The sequence below is a fragment of the Bubalus bubalis genome, chromosome 19 (assembly GCF_019923935.1).
Source record: "Bubalus bubalis isolate 160015118507 breed Murrah chromosome 19, NDDB_SH_1, whole genome shotgun sequence".
In the NCBI taxonomy this organism is placed as follows: domain Eukaryota; kingdom Metazoa; phylum Chordata; class Mammalia; order Artiodactyla; family Bovidae; genus Bubalus; species Bubalus bubalis.
The window spans coordinates 15,645,795-15,665,833 of NC_059175.1; the positions used below are offsets into that span (position 1 = coordinate 15,645,795).

Consider the following 20,039-nt stretch of genomic DNA (forward strand, 5'->3'; position numbering starts at 1 on the left):
GTTGTATAGGTCCTTCTGCGGGGGCATGATGACTATGTGTGTAGTCTGGCAGGCTTGGTTGCCCCAGTTCTAGTGTCTGCCTTGTGTGGAAGCTGCCAACCACTGGTTGGCAGGCCTGAGTCACAAAATGACCTACTACAGAAACCCAGGGGCCCTGGTGCTGATGTTGGCTCACTGGTGGATGCATTCAGGATCCAGAAGCCTACTGGCAGGCAGGCAGGTCCTGGAGTCTGGTTGCAGGGTTTAAGAAACCTTGTCATTGGTGGAGGAGGAGGTTATCGAAACATATGGATACAGAGTCTGAGGTATCTTAAAGTTTGTGTTGGCTTGCTAGTGGGTAGGGCCAGGGCCAGCTGGTCTTAGGGCATGGTCTGGTCTATTGTGGGCTGGTTGGGTATTCAGGTTGTGGAATTGTGGTCTTCTTGTTTCTTGTGTTTGCCCCCTGCTGGATAAGGCTGGTTCAGAGGCTAGAGCAGGCTTTCCAGGGGGCAGGGTAGAGACCAGTGGATTCTGGAGCTGATGCCTGCCCACTGGCATGCAGAGTTGGGTCCTAGACCTCCTTGAGGGCAATCTAGAGGCATGTCTAGAGGTAGCAGTAGGCTCAGGATGGCTATAGGCAGCCTGTTCGCTGATGGGTGGGGCTATTTCTCCACTCAGTTGCTTCACCTTAGGTATTCCAGCACTCATGCCTACAGGCTATTGGGTGGGACAGGTCTTGGTACTTGAGAACTAAAGGATGGAGCCCACAATGGCACCTGTCTGCACCAGCATCCATGCTGTAGAAAGCTCCCATGAGTGGCTCCTGTCAGGGTATGTGATGTCCCCAGGGCAAATTGGAGCTGCTTCCACTTCTGTGGGACGTTCTCCAAGACCAGCAGCAGGCCTGCCCAGGATCCTATCCAATTACTGCTTTTGCCTGGGTCCCAGTACATGTGAGATTTTGTGTGTGCCCTTCAGGAGTGAAGTATCTATTTTCTCCAGTCCTGTGGGCCTCTCCAAATTAAGTTCCACTAGCCTTCAAAGCCAAATATTCTGGGGGCTCATCTTCCCTGTGCAAGACACTCAGGCTGGGGGGCCTAACGTGAGGTTCAGAGGTCTCAATCCTGTGGGAAAAGGTCTGTAATATAATTATTTTTCTGTTTTTTGGCTGCCCACCAGGGTTATGTGACTTGACTATGTCACAAGTCTTTTGTTCTTTATCTCTTTAGTTGTACAGTATCTTTTTTGGTAGGTTTAACTCTTTTTTTATTGATGGTTGTTTTTCAGATGTTGGTGTGTTCGTGAGAAGGGGTGAGCTTTCTTTTCTGCCATCTTGACTCCCACCCACCCTATGTCTTATGATTGGAGCACTTAGTCCATTGACACTTAATTATTGATAGGTGTATACTTATTGCCATTTTGTTACTTCTTTTTCAGTTATTTTTGTATTTCTTCTTTGTTCTTGTCTTCTCTAAGTTTCTTCCCTTGTGAATTGATGACTTCCTCTAGTGGTTTCCTTGTTTTCAGGGTGCACAGGTGCATGTATGCTCTTCACAAACGTAGTCTAAGTTTCTTTTATCCCTTTTAGTTACCTACTCACTTTCCAACCAGCGAAGGGGACTCATTTTCCCAGTGTCAGACCCCAGGGTCAGGGTGCCCAATATGTGGCTTGAAACTTGCCTTCTCAGGGAGGATCTCAGCTCCCTTGTGATGCTGCTTCTCTTCCTTGTCCTCTCCCTGGAGCACAGGTCCCGGCCTGATTGCTTCTTTTCCCTTTCTATCCAACTCCTCGTGGATCTTTCATACACCTTCAGTTGTATGAGTGTCTTTCTGACAGCCTCCAGTTAGTTTTCAGTGAGAACTGTTCTACATGCAGATGTGTTTTAGATGTGTTCATGAGGGGAAGTGAGTTCTGTATCTTACTACTTCCGCTTTTTTTTAATCTGAATCATATCCATTCTTTTTTACTTTTTTTCATTATAGGATAATTACTTTACAATATTTTGATGGTTTTTGCCATATATCAACATGAATCCACACTGGGTATTTACATAATCTCTCTTATCTCTTATTTTTTGATGTTATATTTCTCCCTGATTATAAAATCTGGGAGAAATATTTTTGCTCTAATCAACAAAATGTAAGCAGGTAAATCATCTCCATTAAAAAAATAATATTTTGCATTATCTTTATTATGACATCAATGACTTGGAGTATCACTTATGTTAAAACTAACTTCTCAAATTTTATTATAAAATTTTACTATCAATGAGAAAAAGATGAGATAATTTTATAGTGAATAGCCAAAAATCTAGTATAAAACCACCTGATTCTTAAAAAATTACTAAACTTTCTTTATAATACATCTATCCAGCTATCCATATTTCTGTATAGATATAAGCAATGTGTCTTACTTACATGATACATTGTCATTTAATTTTTCTTTATTTGTTGCTCATATACTGTACTACAAGTTTGAGGACAGTGACTGTGTTTAGTTTATAGTTCTTAGCATAAAACAGTCTTAGTAGTGTCCTAGTGTGAATTTAATGTATTTGAGCTCATCAAAATGATGAATTTAGTACTCTTTTTGAAGAAATGTTAATGAACTCTTTAAATGCTGCTTGGTAACATGACCTAGTAAAAACTTAGGCTTTAGCAGCAGAAAAATATGGTTTTAGTCCTTTGTTACTTTGGTCAATGTACTTCATTTTCTGTGCCTTGGTTTTCTCATGTATACTAACCTATCTGATTCCTGTGAAGAGTAAGATTCACTAACAATAGCAAAGTTGCAGGATACCAAGTTATTATGCAAAGGTCTATCACTTTCCTATATACTAACAATGAATGCATGGCATTTGAAATTAATAACACAATACCATTTACATTAGCACCAAACATGAAATTCTTAGGTATAAATGTAGTAAAATATGGATAATGTCTATGTGAGTAAAACTACAAAATTCTGAAATATGAAATCAAAGCAGAACTAAATAAAGATATTCCAGATTTGTGGATGGGAAAACTCAGCATTGTCAAGATGTCAGTTTTTTCCAGCATGATGTAGAAATTCAATCCTAGACAAAATCATATCAGGTTATTCTGTGGCTATCAAACTGATTCTAAAGTTTATATGGGATGGGAAAGGATCCAGAATAGCCAATACAATATTGAAAGAGGAAAAAGTTGATTGATTGACATCACCTAAGTTTAAGACTCACTATTCAATGCTACAGTAATCAAGATGTTATGATATTGGTAGAACAGTAGAAAACTAGATCAATGCAACAGAAAGAGAGCCAAGCAATCAGTTCAGTTCAGTCGCTCGGTCATGTCCGACTCTTTGTAACCCCATGGACTGCAGCATGCCAGGCCTCTCTGTCCATCACTAACTCCCGGAGTCCACCCAAACTTGTATCCATTGAGCTGGTGATGCCATCCAACCATCTTATCCTCTGTTGTTCCCTTCTCCTCCTGTCCCCAATCCCTCCCAGCACCAGGGTCTTTTCCAGTGAGTCAGTTCTTCGCATCAGTTGGCCAAAGTATTGGAGTTTCAACTTCAACATCAGTCCTTCCAATGAACACCCAGGACTTACCTCCTTTAGGATGGACTGGTTGGATCTCCTTGCAGTCCAAGGGACTCTCAAGAGTCTTCTCCAACACCACAGTTCAAAAGCATCAATTCTTTGGGGCTCAGCTTTCTTTATAGTCCAACTTTCACATCCATACATGACTACTGGAAAAACCATAGCCTTGACTAGATGGACCTTTGTTGGCAAAGTAATGTCTCTGCTTTTTAATATGCTATAGGAATCAGTGAACTAAAATGGACGGGAATGGGTGAATTTAACTCAAATGACCATTACATCTACTACTGTGGGCAAGAATCCCTTAGAAGAAATGGAGTAGCCATCATAGTCAAGCCAAGCAATAGATCCACATAAATATTGTCAGCTGATCTTTAAAAAGGAGCAAAATTATTATTTGAAAGAAATAAACTATGCAAGAAAAGTTAACTCAGTTTTTCATATTGTTGGAACATAAGTCAACACAAAATCAGTAATAAAATTTAGAAGACTGCAACAGATAGCAAGACTTAGTATATGCAATTCAATTCTGAAGCTGCTATCTCTCTCACTTAAATTAACTGGACTATTTGATGTGAATGAGGATATTGGTAACAATGTAATTTTACAGCCCAGGAGAGGAACAACATTCAGAATGACAGCTCTCCAAAGGACTTTAAAACTAATGGACTGCTTCTTAACACCTTTATAAATCTTTGCAAACTTTTCCCAGAGTGGGTATTAAAGGTATAATGAGTAGATGAATTGAATAGGGAACTAAAGTAAGATAAATAGTGTAACAGTGAATCAATATATGATTTCAAGAGAAACACTGCAAATGCTGTATTCAGCCATGTTGGTAAATAGAGCAGCACATGTGATATTCTCATGTTGTAGGAGAAAATATTCAAGGATCAGTTTGAATGGGATTTAAAATACATTTATTTCATTTTTAAATTTTATAGAAGTATAGTTGATTTACAATGTCATATTAGGTTTATTTTCTATTCCTGGAAAATTACAATATATTTCTGTAACCTTCAGAGAATTTAATTGAACCAAGATTATCAAAGATGATTTAAATAACTATATTTGGTATGATAACGAGCCATAACTCTGCCTCATTTGAGATCCTACCAACATAGTCCACTTCTATTAGAGCACTCACCATCTTCTATCCCTGATAATTTTTGTATGTATCTATTTTGTTACCATTTAAGTCCCTGAGATCAGGTTTTCTTTCTGATTATTCTTTTATTCTCTACTTCTACCACAGTGAGCAGCTCATTTTAAATGAATGCACAAATGAATGAATATACCAGTTAATAAGTATATGTATACATATCTAGCTCTCTTCAATTTCTCTCTCTGTGTGTCAAGTCTAGTTTCTCCCTGCTTTTCTCACTTTACATTTGCATTTCAAATCAATATTAATCCAGTACCTGTGTATTTGCACTCATTCCGTTTGTTTTAAAACGTTTCATGCTGTTTCAGTCTCCATTAGGTAATTATTTCTTTGGATAGAGGAAGGAAAGCAAAACTTAAGTTATTTTTGCACACATTTTTCTCATCTAACAAAATGTAAGTCTGAAAAAATGCCTCAACTAATTTTATTTGAGCAATTTGTAATCCCAACATTACTATACTACAAATGAGAGGTGAAAAATGCCCACCAATAGAAATGTCTGTAAGTAATATAACATGGAAACAGGGTATAAATTACATCTCTTCAAGGAAATATAAAAGTAGGTCTATTCTGCCACTTGGGGAAATAAATTCTAAGTAGTACATGAAATGGGACAGTTTAATTTTGTACATTATAGTTCTTGGCCATTGAACAAGAAGTGAATGAATGGGCACCTGTTAGTTCCTGCCAAAAGCTAATGACCTGAATCCAGGATTTGTTGGATGAGAGGGGCCATGGGGTCAATCTAATTTGATCTTTTAATTCTTGTATGAAGTAAAGTCTCTCTGGGACAGTTAAGATGGAGCTCCCTGTTACTTGCGCTTTTGAGCACCACTCCAAGAATAATTTTCTTCTCAGTACAGATCAAGACTCTGAATCAGGAGAGGATAATGGGACAATGTGCAGAATTTTTTTATAGCATCTGGTGTTGGAAAAGACTGTTGAGAGTCCCTTAGACTGCAAGAGGATCCAACCAGTCCATTCTGAAGGAGATCAGCCCTGGGATTTCTTTGGAAGGAATGATGCTAAAGCTGAAACTCCAGTACTTTGGCCACCTCATGTGAAGAGTTGACTCATTGGAAAAGACTCTGATGCTGGGAGGGATTGGGGGAAGGAGGAGAAGGGGACGACAGAGGATGAGATGGCTGGATGGCATCACTGACTCGATGGATGTGAGTCCGGGTGAACTCTGGGAGTTGGTGATGGACAGGGAGGCCTGGTGTGCTGTGATTCATGGGGTCGCAAAGAGTCGGACATGACTGAGTGACTGAACTGAAGGGGAAAGGATTTTGGTTTGGGGAAAGATTGACTTTGAATTACTTTGAAAGAAGATATCGTTGGGAGCTTAGAAATAGGGAAGTAGAGCTTAGAAAATAATTGTTGGCTAGAGATACAGATCCAGAAATCATTATAACAAGTTGTATCTAGGCTGAGAAAAAGAAATCCTCTGTTTTACATGTATTGCTCCATATCGTCTTCACAGCTGTCTTCTCCGGATGATGGTGATATTATTCTTTACTTTAAAGTGAGAAAAACTCTAGCAGAGAGATGTTAATTATTTTTTCTAAGAATATCATTAACATGGTGGATGTATTAATCTGATTGGACTGACATGAAAAAATACCATAAACAGGATGGATAGACTTTTCTCACAGTTGTAGAAGCTTGAAGTCCAAGATCAGGGTGTCAGTATGGTTGGATTCTGGTGAGAGCTCTCTTCTTGGCTTATAGAAGGCCACCTTCTCACTGTGGGTTCGTGCGGCATTTCTCCAGTGGGTGTACATGGAGATGGGGGAGAGAATTCTCTTTCTTCCCCATAAAGTCACCAGTCCTGCTGGATTCTCTAAAGACTCTACCCTTTAGACCTCACTTCAGCTTGACTGCCTCTTAAAAGCCCTATCTCCAAATACAGGCATTTTGGGGTGTTTGGGCTTCAACATATGACTTTTGGGGGAACACAATTCATTCTCTTGCTGACTTGAACCTGGATAGGTCACAGACAGAGCACCCTTTACTGCTAGATGTGTGATGCAAGCCAGTTACTGGCTTTGGTTGCGAGGAACCCATAATCAAAATCCTTTGTGAGTGTGGAAAAAGCAGATGGATGACATGGACTAGCATACACAAGGTGTGGTGGTACTGAATAGAATAAACCTTAAATTAATTAGGAATACAAAAATTCGTGAAACATAATTTTGTCCTCAACAATATTTCTGTAATATTATATATACACACACTTTATATAATTTGTGTACTTTGTTATATTGTATACATGTTCTTTATAAATATACTTTATGTGTATATATACATATAATATAGGCTTCCTAGGTGGAACTAATGGTAAAGAACCCACCTACCAATGCAGGAGACGTAAGAGACATGGATTCAATCTCTAGGTTGGGAAAATCTCCTGAGGGAGGGAGTGGCAACCCACTCCAGTTTTTACCTGGAGAATCCCATGGACAGGGGAACCTGGTGGGCTATAGTCCTAGGGTTTGCAGAGTTGAACAGAACTGTGATATATACTGATATGTATATCAGGATACAAAGAAAGCCAAGTTTCTTTGAAGTATTTCTCCTAAAAGCCACAGAATGTTTCCAGGTACAAACTGTCATCACTTGATGCCTAAATCCTTGTGTTTTGACTCAATAGGCATGTTTTTATTGTTTCTGGAGGTGGAGTGTATCATAGAAATTGGAATCAGTTCTCAATTCTTGCACAAAAGAAAAAGTACATCTTTGGAAATGCATCTATACTATATAGACAGAGATGAAGCTCTTCTTAAATCTGTGTGACTTATACAAAGAGAATTACAGATACAATTACATATTGAGTGTTTATACTTTTACATGAGTTTTTCAAAGTTACCTTTCAAGTGCCTCAAACTACTTCAACTATTTCATTAGCCTCTAACATTTAAATGCAGTTTAGGAACCAGAAATATATATCCTAGAAATAGGCAACATTCAAATTGATTTTTCTCTCGGAGATCAAATAGGAAATTTTCTATGAAATAAGATGATTGAACCCTAAGAGGAAAAAAGAATCATTTCACAATGTCTAGTCCCAGCTCTTTTGTTTCTGATCAAATAGCAATGTGCAATTAGAATGTCATGTTTGTGGATCTTTTATATATTCATTTATATTTGACCCTAAATCACTCTAATACATGACCTCATAGTTAGATTTCAGAAAAACAGTCATTAGACTAGTCCTAGGTTTCAGGTTGGCATTGAAGATATTTTTCAAAAATCATTAGCCTGTCAAAAATTTTGACAGGCCTGTAAAATGTTTTGGCCCTGCTGACAGTCATTCATGTAATCACATCAGCTGCTTCCTTGGCCCAGTGTTCTTGTACTGACCCCTGTGTCATTAATATAAAAGGATGTATACTTTTCACCTTCACCTAGTAATTGGGACTCAAAATATATTACCCCAACATGTAACACAAGGAGCATGAAGGAGAATGAATCGTAACCAATGGCTCTGTTGAACAAATAATATTTTCCAGTCACCTTCATGTGCTTTTCCTTTGTGTCTCATAATCCGGTGAATTTGTTATGCTTAATGCTTATACTTTAGAGCTGAGAAAACTGATATTAGTATAATAGTTAAGCACCCTGACTTACCCAACAGGATAACCAGTTCTAAATCCGAGTTCTGTCCCTTAATAGCTCTATAGTCAAGTTTTTTTTTTTTTTTTTTTTAATAAAACCTTTCAACATCTTATTTTCTTCTTACATAAAATCTACAAGTTAAAATATTGGGCTGGCTAAAAAGTTCACTTGGATTTTTCTGTATCATCTTACGAATGAACTCCTTGGCCAACCCAACATTATCTCCCTCAGTAGGTTAGAGACTTGAATAAGATTAGCATGTGGTAGGATAAAATGAGAATACCACTGGCTAGCACTTTTCTAATGAAAAATTAGACTGTGGTAGTGTGTGTTAGAAACACTGTGACTTGTCCAGGGTAACACAGCAGGTCAAAATTGGGGTCGGGACTCAGAGTGAGGTTTACTAAGATTTCAATGTTTTTCTTCATGAGATACTTTTTGTGCTGAGAAATGTTTAAGCTATGCTGTCTTCTGTTTGTTAAGCCCAAACTGATTTTGTTGACATGAACACATAGGTCAGTCTGTATTTTCACAATGATTTGGGATGTACCTAAGTTAAAGGCAGAGAGTTGGTATGAAATAGAGTGGAAGTAGGTGAAACAGCCATAGATTTACAAATAAAGACACTTGCAGTCCTGTAACAGGGCCCAGAGGCATAGACTCAGGGCATCACAGCCACCTACGAAGCTTCACCAGGCCTGCTTGTCTCTACCCAAGGAACTTTTCCTGCACCTGCACACGTCCCATTACTATTTTCTACCTGAGCAGGAAGTGAATAGGTTTCTACCCTTTCAATTTGTGTATTGTTTACCCAGCTATATGGATGTTAGTGTAATATAGTAATGTTTTACATTATCTTATAATCTCGGGAATACATTTTAATTGTTCATTTTCATTAAAGATAAAACATGCATAATAAAAAGCAGCAGCTTCTATATCCTTGCAGTGTATTCGTCTTACCTGTTTGGAGAATCTGGGCTAGTCGCATCAACATGTACCGGTTCTTTCATTGAGGAACACCCAGTGGAAGCATCTATACATGTGCAAAGTCTAGCTTTATATTCATCACAAAACTATAGTCTACTTCCATAGAGCACTGAAATTCTCCATAGTGTCAGAGAGTGACTCTGTGCGCTCTAGCTGTTGACTAGGTCGTATGTGTGTGTGCACAAGTACGTGCATGTGTTATAAACATACATTCTGTATGAGGTAGCCATGATCTCTAGGTATAATTCTAAATGGCAGAGACTGAGGTAATATGTATGGGTAAATATTAAGGAGCTACCCAAAGGTAGTGCTGTATTTACTAACATATTTTGGCAAGATAAGGACTCAGGGAGAAGTCAGTAAAGAGGGAATGTCATGTCCATCAAAATAAGAGGAAATCATCATTTTTTTATCATTTTGTGAAGGCTTTATAGAGAAGGAAGGGTTGTGGGAGCATCTTACATTTTCTGCACTAGATAAATTTCAGTAATGATTTGGCCTTTAGAAAGTGATATTTTCAAATTCCTTTACTGGGGCAATGTGCTTGCTTTTGTGCCTTCTTTGTCTATGCAGGCAGGTGTTACCAGAGATGGTTAAAACTTCTTATTACATAGCACCTCATGCTTCACTGGGCAATGAAACAGAAAAGTTAAAACGAAACTTAATATCACCCAACACTTTTATCTCTTTTGAAAATTACTTGACCAAACTCTTTGTCAGCACTCTTCTTGCTCTTTTTTGCTTCCCTTCAGTTGTCTGGTTTAGAACTGTAAAAAAATAAAAGATCATGACACCATGAATCTTTGCTTTAACTCAGAGATGAGGGAGAAAAATGACTTGTCAGCATTTGCATCCATCTTTATTCCTGAATTAGCTGTTGGTTTTCACTGTTTTCAACACTATGCCAGATTTTGTGCTAACATTCAGAAGACCATCTAGAAGGTCTATAAATGAAATAATTGAGGCAAATAAAATAATTGAGGATAAAGAGTTACGAGTAAGGCCGGTCACTGCCCACTAGTAGGAAGTGTGGGGAGGGTCAGGTGAGACTATGGAGCAAATGACAATTGATTGGAGCCTTTAATCACTGACAGAATATTGAGTCAGAATCACTGACACTCCTGGAAGAGAACTGAGTCATGTAATAGTAGTTGTAGTCTGGTTGGGCAGGAACAGTAGGAGAAAACGATGCCCTAACATTAGCCATCACCTGCATTGAGTTATGACACTATGCAGAGCTGTGAAGCATGAAGTGCTCTGAGGCTTCAGAACACCCACCACGATGGCAAAGATATTTTATTGACATAACACTTGAAATGTTTTGAACTGCAAATGAAAATCAATGTTCCGCATCCCCCTTGTGGATTATAATAAGCAAGATGTGGTTTAGCATCTGTTCAACTCTATGTTGATTTTTCAGAAAGTTGAGATATGCTATGAATCTTTCTCCCGGACACAGGTTTTCTTTAGAGAAATATTTTCTTGATAATATGTCAGAATGTTTCAGGATTTGTGTCTTCAGTGAAAAGAAAATGACATTTTTTTAACCCTGTATATATTTTGTTGAGTAAAAATTCAAATCTAGCTTGTCAGGCTTTTTTTTTTTTTTTAAAGAGGAACAAATAGAAAATAAATAGTCTTGATTATAGTCCAAGTCACAATTTGTTCTCTATCCTTCTCTGGAAACAGGGAAATAAAGAATTATATTCCACTTATCAGAGAAGAAAAAGAAGGATATGCTTGTGATCCATACTGGAAGAGTGTAAGTCCCTGATCTGCATTTAGAGATTTGTTCTACTTTTAAGTAGAAAGGCTAGGGCTCACTGGAGATGTATCCATTTGTATATCATTTGCCCAGAGAGAGAAAGCAAGTTCTTAGATTTGTAAGACACTGATCTGGTTATCTTTAGGTAGAACATTCTTACTGGCAAAAATAAATTTTCTTATTACTGACTCATATTATAATGGCATTGAACACTATAGTAAGGCACCAAGGTGATAATCACAAGTAAAATTTGTTGAAATCTGATCTCATTTCCCAGTGCAGATCTGGGAAGAAAATACTGTTAGCCAAATTCAGGCACGATTGATTGTAAAAAGAATAGTATTCATGATTTCAAAGCTGGATATGAGTTTTACCTGAGGAATTTTTAAAATGTTAATAACTTCCTTTCTTCCCCACCCACTTAACTCCATCCCTGTGAGTCTTCCTTCTTTGCTCCAGGCTATAAGAAATTAGGAAGGGTTGAATGAGGACAGCAGCAGCCTCAGAGGATCTAGACAGGTTTCAGGGAGACTGAGACAAAGTAAACATATTGAGGACACCGGAGCTAAATTTCTCACTGTTAGAAAAGGAAATTACAAATATGGAATGGGAGAAAGTTGAAATGAGCACTGTAATCTTGCATTGGACTTAGTAGTATGTATGTGAATGCATCGCTTTTTATATCTCAATGTAGAGGGACAGAGTCTTCCCTGATGACTCAGATCGTAAAGAATCCACCTGCAATGCAGGAGACCTGAGTTCAGTCCCTGGGTTGGGAAGATCCCCTGGAGAAGGGCATGGCAACCCACTCCAGTATTCTTGCCTGGAGAATCCCTATGGACAGAGGAGTCTGGCAGGTTATAGTCCATGGGGTCACAAAGAGTCAGACATGACTGAGCAACTAAGCACAGATATAGAAATTAAATACAAAAATAAAAGATGTATGTATTCCATATCTCTAGTCATTTGCTGTGATTGAAATAAGGAAGTGTTCAAACAACAATGGAGTCATGTCAAAAAATATAGATGTCGGTTTGAAGGGGCTCCACTACAAAATCTAGAACAATTTGGGAATCTAAATAAATACTAATAATGATGGATAGTGTTGAATCAATCTATGGTGAAATAACTGAGCATATCACTGTGGAGAAGAGAAAGTTTTTACTTGCAGAATGCCAAACAGTAAATGTAAAAGTAATGGTAGAATTGGAAAAAAAATCACAATTTAGAAACTAATGTAATAATAATTTGGCCAACAAAGAACACTCATGGATATAGAATATATGGGTGAAAATTTAATGACAAAAGGATATTTACATAGCCTCAGAGTTTCTCCCCACATAATTATACATACAGTGGAGAAACAGTACCTTTAGTAGACTCTGATCAAAACCTCCAACAAGTTATCAAAGTTATCACCAGTGATGGGACACTCTGACATTGTGTATCATGGTGATGGGACACAGTGAGAAGAGACAGTCTTGGTGATCTTTCTGCCAAATTGTATAGCCTGAATCTAGTCATAAGGAAACAGACAAATCCAATTTGAAAAATATTCTACAGGGCAACTGTTATAGATTCAAAAATATTAAGGTTGGTAAGGGCACAGAAGAATTGTGGAACTCTTCCAGACTTATGGAAACTAAAGAGATGGAACAGTTCATTGCCAACACTTCATTCTGGTTTGGATCATTCTGCTATGAAGGATGTTATTGGGATGGTTGGCAAAAATCTAAATGGGAAGAAGGGTATATGGGATTTCTTTGTATTCCTAGCACTTTTATTTTGTAAGTTTGAAATTCCTACAAACTAAAAGAGTGCAAAATAATGTCTGTGTCCCCACTCACACAGAATTACAACAGGATCTCTGAGAATGGAAACATTTTTCAAAGAACCTCAGATGACTCTAACAAGAAGCCAGGATGGAGAACTGCTGGGCAAGGAGCAACAGTTCATTAAGACCATTGCTTGCAACTAGAAGAATTCTAATTATGGGCCTGTCTTTGTTTCATTCAGCAGGGATTCTGATGATGGATTTATGCCGAGCATTTACTTGGTGAATGGATGCAAATGCTATGTTCTTTTAGAGTTGCTTGTAGAGAGCTATACTATAGCTGTTCTCGGTTTACAGAACATTGCAGTACCCACTTGTGATGTTCCAAGTGGGTATATTTATTTTTTTAATGGAAAATGGAATAGAAACATACCTTACTTTGAGATTCAGTAATCCTCCGTGATGTAGTTAGAGACACTTGGTTTTCTAGAACAAAAGTTGTCATTAGTTTGGGTTGATGCTTAATGTTTTATATTTAAATCGTACATTTCTTTAAATGTTTTTGAGCATTACATTAGACAGTAATTCATCTGGTATTCAATTGTATCAGTGCATCAGATAACACATTAAGATCCATTCCTTTCTTTGCATTTGCAATATCACGAAGTAGAGAAGAGAGTCTGCTGGTTTTCCATGCATCTCCCTCTCGTCTTTATCTAGGCTTATATATGTATAGATCGTCTTGTTGTGTTTGGCTGTGGTGAGGGATGTCACGGGTGTTTGGATTCTGCAGATAGTCCAAGACGTAAGATCTTCAGATGTGGATATATTTAGAGTGAGCCAGAGATAAAAAGTGGAGAAAATTTTAAAGGTGTTGTCAAAGCTTGCCTCAAGCAAAATTGTGAAATATGCCAAGATTCTCACTGGAGCCTACCAGGCTCTGCAGTCCCCTAATCTATCTTTGCTTCCCAGATGGTGGAGTGGTAAAGAATCTGCCTGCCAATGCAGGAGAGGCAACAGATATGGGTTCAATCCCTGAGTTGGGAATATCCCCTGGAGTAGGAAATGACAACCCACTCGAGTGTTCCTGCCTGAGAAATCCCATGCAGAGGGGAGCCTGATGGATTACAGTCCATAGGGTTGCAAAGAAGCAGACACAAGTGAGCACGCATGCATGCATCTATCTTCTCTGTAGCTGTTTGCTAGGTATCTTTCAGATGCACAGTTTACACAGTCTCAGCTTTCACACCATCTGCTGAATTGTTGCTAAATAAAGTCTTATATGGGAAGGGCTTTAATATTGACCCCTCCCAAGGATGTTTATTTTTTTAATTTGGTATTTATCAAAATTGACTTATTATAGATGGAGAGAAAAAATATTTTTTAAAAAGTAACCATTATTTATGAACTCATTTATCTGTAAAAGCATTTTGCTATATACTGTATTCATTATCACATTTAATCCTAAGTGTTCTATGAGGTAGAGTATAACTTATATCCATTTTACAGATGAGAACTTGAAGCTTAGAGCACTGAAACAATTTGCCCCAAATCAGAAAACTGGTGAGTTACAGACTTCAGATTTGAACCCAGATCTGTCTGATTTCTAAATCCACGTGCTTACCCATTAGGCTCTATTGGCTCTCATGTTTTGGACTGGGGATCACCTATACAGCCTATTCCTAACTTTAGAGAAATTCATGTGGTATGAGTCTTAAGAAAACTACCTCATGATCCTAGCAGACTGGTCTACACTATATTGTAGAGCATATGATTCAGAAGAGTATGCTGCTGCTAAGTCGCTTCAGTTGTGTCCAACTCTCAGCAACCCCATGGACTGCAGCCCACCAGGCTCCTCCGTCCATGGGATTTTCCAGGCAAGAGTACTGGATCAGAAGAGTATACTCTAGTGATAATACTAAGGTATTATTCCTCTATTCATATTCTTGCTCAGACAGCAGCTTTATGCTGAAACAGTTTTGCAGTTTGTATAGTGGGTGTTTAAATACACAGAGCTATATTGGGTATTTCTCTGAAAGCTTTTAAAATCCTCTCTTAGGTTCATTTGGTAATTCAGAGATAATTCGGTAGAATGTGGCCCTTTAATGTATCTCTAAATGCTTTTGTCAAGCTATTAAAGCTATTGAGGTACTAGCCACAGATACATTACATATAGCTTCTTAGCTCACTTCTTGAGGTAGATATTTAGTCTGCCTTTTTTATAGCTTACATAAAGCGCTATGTTCCAAAGCATTTATGTTGTAATGAAGAAAGAATAAGAGCAAGAATAACATATGATATGCAGTGTATTTTTTAAATAATCTGGTTAATCATTTTCTTGTTGTAGTAAAGACATTTCAGTTCAAGCCCTTTTAACTGAGGCATTCAAGCACTAAGAAAAGACTATCAAAGCATACTTGTTTTTGAATTATTACTTACATAAAATTGTAGCATGTCAACATTTTTATATTGTATCCCAATATACAATTGTCATTTTAGCTGGATAAGTTCCAAATTATTTAAAAAGTATATGCTGCTGTTTCCAAACACTAAGTTGCTGACAAAACATATGATTTAGTTATATCATAAGGAAAACACCTAAGTGATATTCTTTTGTTATATGGTTGGAAAAAACAATGTGTTTCCCTAAATAGTCAAACTAAGAAAATAATTAACATTTACTCAATATCAGGCACTTTGTTGAGCAATTCATTACTACGTTAAATCCTTAGAGCAACCTTGGGATGAGATTAGGGTACATGTTAATGATTATTGTTACTGAAGAGATAAAATAACTGAAGGTCTTTGGGACTAAGCAACTTGCCTACTAAGCCATCTAACTAGAAATGAGCATATTGAAATAGAAGGTTATCTAACTTTAAAATTTATTCTCTTGACCAGTAAGTTATATAACTAAGGCAAAATAGAATCTTTAAGACTAATATTTATATTAAAAGGATCCCTCTGGAATTAGCATTCCCATATACACATACTACCATTACAAAACCATATTGCCTTTAGAGCTAAAAGTGCTATCTTAGCCCAAATTTTCATTTGAAAAATTAGGGAAATGCAGACCAGAAAAGATATGTGATATTCCTAATGGTAATCTATAAATGTTCCAAGAAACAAAATGGTGACCAATATTAAATGATTAAATTTTATTCCCTATAGCTTACTCTTAACTCTTAATAAAAGAAAGACAGAATTGTCAAAGATGGAGGCCTGTTGATGGTTCAGGCATGGACTCTCTTGGAGACAATATATGAACTCTAGTAGCCTATTGTTTAAGTTTCTTATCTCTCCCAGATGTAAAGTAGAGATATTTTGACATCTAACTGCTGGGTTATGCTGACTAAAAGGGAATATATCTTGAGGCCCTGGCACATAATAGTTCTTAGATAAGTGGTGAATTTTATTATCGTATTACTCTATTAGACTCTTCATACATGGTGTCAGGTCTCAGTTTTACAGATCTCAATTACTTTAGTGTCCTCAGAAATTATCAGCAGGTACATGAACCTAGCATGTTTTATCTTAGAAGTAGTATGCTGATAAATGTGTAATAATTGGGTTTTCCAGAGGGTAGAGGGAAAGAACTTATTTGTAGCATTAACTGATTTTTATGTGTAAATTACTTCAATCGGAACAGATTTCAATCTACCAACATGTCAGATGACTTGAAATTTTTTTAAAATTTAACAATAGACCCCGCTAAGCAGGTATTCGCTAACTCCAGTAAGCACTGATTTTCTCTTGTGTATGTGTATGTGTAGTATATGTGTGTGTGTGTGTATGTATATGCTGCTGCTGCTAAGTCGCTTTAGTCATGTCTGACTCTGTGTGACCCCATAGACAGCAGCCCATTAGGCTCCTCTGTCCCTGGGATTCTCCAGCCAAGAATACTGGAGTGGGTTGCCATTTCCTTCTCCAATGAGTGAAAGTAAAAAGTGCAAGTGAAGTCGCTCAGTCTTGTCCGACTCTTAGCGACCCCATGGACTGCAGGCTACCAGGCTCCTCGGTCCATGGGTTTTCCAGGCAAGAGTACTGGAGTGGGGTGCCATTGCCTTCTCCGATATATATATATTTATATTTATGCAAAAACACATATGCCTATATAAAGTGAAAGTCACTCAATCATGTCTGACTCTTTGGAACCCCATGGGCTGTAGCCTGCCAGGTTCCTCTGTCCATGGAATTCTCCAGGCCAGAATACTGGAGTAGGTAGCCAGCCATTCCCTTCTCCAGGGGATCTTCCCAACCCAGGGATCGAACCCAGGTGTCCCGCAATGCAGGCAGATTCTTTACCTTCTGAGCCACCAGAGAAGCCCAAGAATACTTAAGTGGGTAGCTTGTCCCTTCTACAGGGGATCTTCCCAACCCAGGGATTGAACTGGAGTCTCCTGCATTGCAGGCAGATTCTTTACCAGGTGAGCCACCAGAGAAGCCCATGCCTATATAAATGAGGGCCAAATGATAATTACATAGTTATTTCATAAGCATAGAGTCAGATCAAGGGTGGTGGTGATTTAGTTGTGAAGCTATATCCGATTCGTGACCCCATGGACTGTGCCCACCAGGCTCCTCTGTTCATGGGGTTCTCCAAGGAAGAATACTGGACAGGGTTGCCATTTCCTCCTCCAGGGGATCTTCCCAACCCTAGGATTAAACCTGGGTCTCCTGAATTGCAGGTGGATTCTTTACTGATTGAGCCACCAGGGAATCCAGTACAAGGGTAATTTTATAGTAACAGTCACTGTCACTGAGCTCTGATGCCACATCTTAGATCTAAGACAGTCTCTTCCTTGCATGATGTTGGAAACACAGGACAAGTTGTGTCCTTGGAATATATGTTATTCTAGGCTGCCTTCACAACCTTGAACTTCCTGCTGTCACACATAGACCATTGCTGGTGCAGACAGTTTCCCTGGAGAATACTTTCTTCCTTAGACTATATTTGATCATTGCCCAATTAAATTGAGTATTTCACTCTTAGGCAGTGATCTTCTGGGCACAACACTATATTGATTATACTACTAAAGTAATTAGTAATTGAATGCTAGTAATAAATTCACAGAGAGTCAAAGTTGGGAAGTGTTCTTGCAGAGCTGCTGATTTAATTAGCTATTTTTTCATAGATAGAGAAAACCCATCAGACAAAGAAGGGGAAAAAAAGAAAATAACTTGTTCAATACTTTCTGACAATTCATAGCAAAAACCCATGTCTTATAATCTATCTTTAAATCGATTATAAAAACTCAATTCATGAATTTACTTTTACTTTATTGGAAAGGGAGTAAAAATGTTTGTACTATAAATCCACAATGATTCCAGAAATGCAAGGGTGATTCAAAATATGAAAATAAATCAGTATTACATACCACATTATAGAATGAAAAAACAAAAACATGATAAGCTAGATTGATGCAGAAAAAACACTTGACAAAATTCGATACCTTTTCATAACAAAAATACATAAAACCACTCAACAAACTAGGAATATAAATAAGTTTCCTTAACATGATAAAATGTATGTGAAAACTCAGCAGAAAACATCATACGCATTGGTGAAAGACGAAGTTTTTCTCCTCGTGATCAGTTACCACAACAAACAAGCCAAAAATCCCAAGGTGGGATCCATTTCTTTTTTTTTTTTTTTTTTAACCAAGAATTTGAATGCAAAGGAAAAGAAAGAAAGGGAAAAACAATCCATAGACTTGTTTTAGTGTGAATGGATAAGCTACAATATCTCAAAACCACAGCATTTGGCAGAGAGAGTTTGATGGAGATAAAGGAAGAACTTGAAAGCCAGAGTTCAAAACACACAATTGTTCACAAGTACCCAAGTTTCCAACTGAGTATATTCAATTTCAGTCCTGGCAACCAGATTAGCCATCTATATTTTTTAATGATTGTCTGAGGTTTTAATAGCACCTTTACTTCATTCCTGTTCCACATTGAAACTACAGACTGAGCAGTATAGCCTGTGAATTACAACCTCTCCCTTAGACATCTTTGGAGTTACATTATTTAGGGTGTGAATATAGCAATAAGTAGGGCAAAAAAGCCATGAAGAATTCTCAGCAAATCATTTGTTTGGGATTGAACCAATGGTTTCTCTCTTAAGTTTGTTTGCTATTTAGTTATTAATCATATACCTGTCTGAAAGTGAAAGTGTTAGTCACTCAGTTGTGTCCAACTCTTTGTAACCCCAGGGACTATAGCCCACCAGTTTCCTCTATGCATGGAATTCTCCAGGCAAGAATCCTGGAGTGGGTAGTCATTTCCTTCTCCAGGGGATCTTCCCAACCCAGGAATCAAACTCAGGTCTCTTGCATTAAAGGCAGATTCTTTACCATCTGAGCCACTAGGGAAGCCTATATACCTGACCACCGCAGAGTCATTCTTCCTTATTTGATCATTTATTATCTATATATTGTTGGGCTTCCCCTGTCTTAGTCCCAATGTTAAGTGCAGTGGGAGGTATAATACTAATCAAAATATAACACTTTTCAAGATGTTTGCAGTTTCTTTAAGGGTATCAGTCTTGTTCACAAATATAATGCAATCACGCATGGATGCTCAGTCACTGAGTTTTCTCCAACTCTTTTGGACTCCATGAACTATAGCCTACCAGGATCCTCTATCCATGGGATTTCCAGGGAGAGAAATATTGAAGTACGTTATCATTACCTCCTCCAAGGGATCCTCCCGACAAAGGGATTAAATCTGCATCTCCTGTGTTTCCTGCATTGGTAGGCAGATTCTTTACCACTGCACCAACTAGAAAGAATGACCCTGGGATAAGCCAATACAGATTGGGATCCTTTTAAACAAAGTAGTTTAAAGAATCCAGAAAATTCTAGAGAAGGAAGAGTTTACATTTTGCTGAAGTGATCAGGGGAGACTTTATGGAATCAAAGTAGCATATAAGAGGGGTTTCATTGAATGGGGCAGAATGGATATACTTAGAGAAAGTATAATGAAACAGGGAGCACCATTTAAGGCAGCTGTAGCCAATTGTTATACATATAACATATTTTCAAATGCTCAAATTTTGGCAGCAGAGTTGTAAGGTTTACACTGATCCACAGGTATTGTACCCATGAATCAGCCTTCAAATCAGTACTTTGGCACTACTGAGTAGAATTTTCTGTTTTCCTG

General features: G+C 37.9%; 1 long non-coding RNA gene across 1 annotated transcript in view; it reads left to right on the plus strand.

The window, feature by feature from the left end:
- LOC123330552 overlaps nt 1-14,965 on the plus strand; it is a 104,443-nt gene extending 89,478 nt beyond the window's left edge. Inside the window, exons 2-3 of the long non-coding RNA XR_006546554.2 lie at nt 11,026-11,098; nt 12,953-14,965. This is a non-coding gene — a long non-coding RNA (uncharacterized LOC123330552). The remainder of the gene's footprint in view (nt 1-11,025; nt 11,099-12,952) is intronic.
- The last annotated feature ends 5,074 nt before the right edge of the window (nt 14,966-20,039 follow it).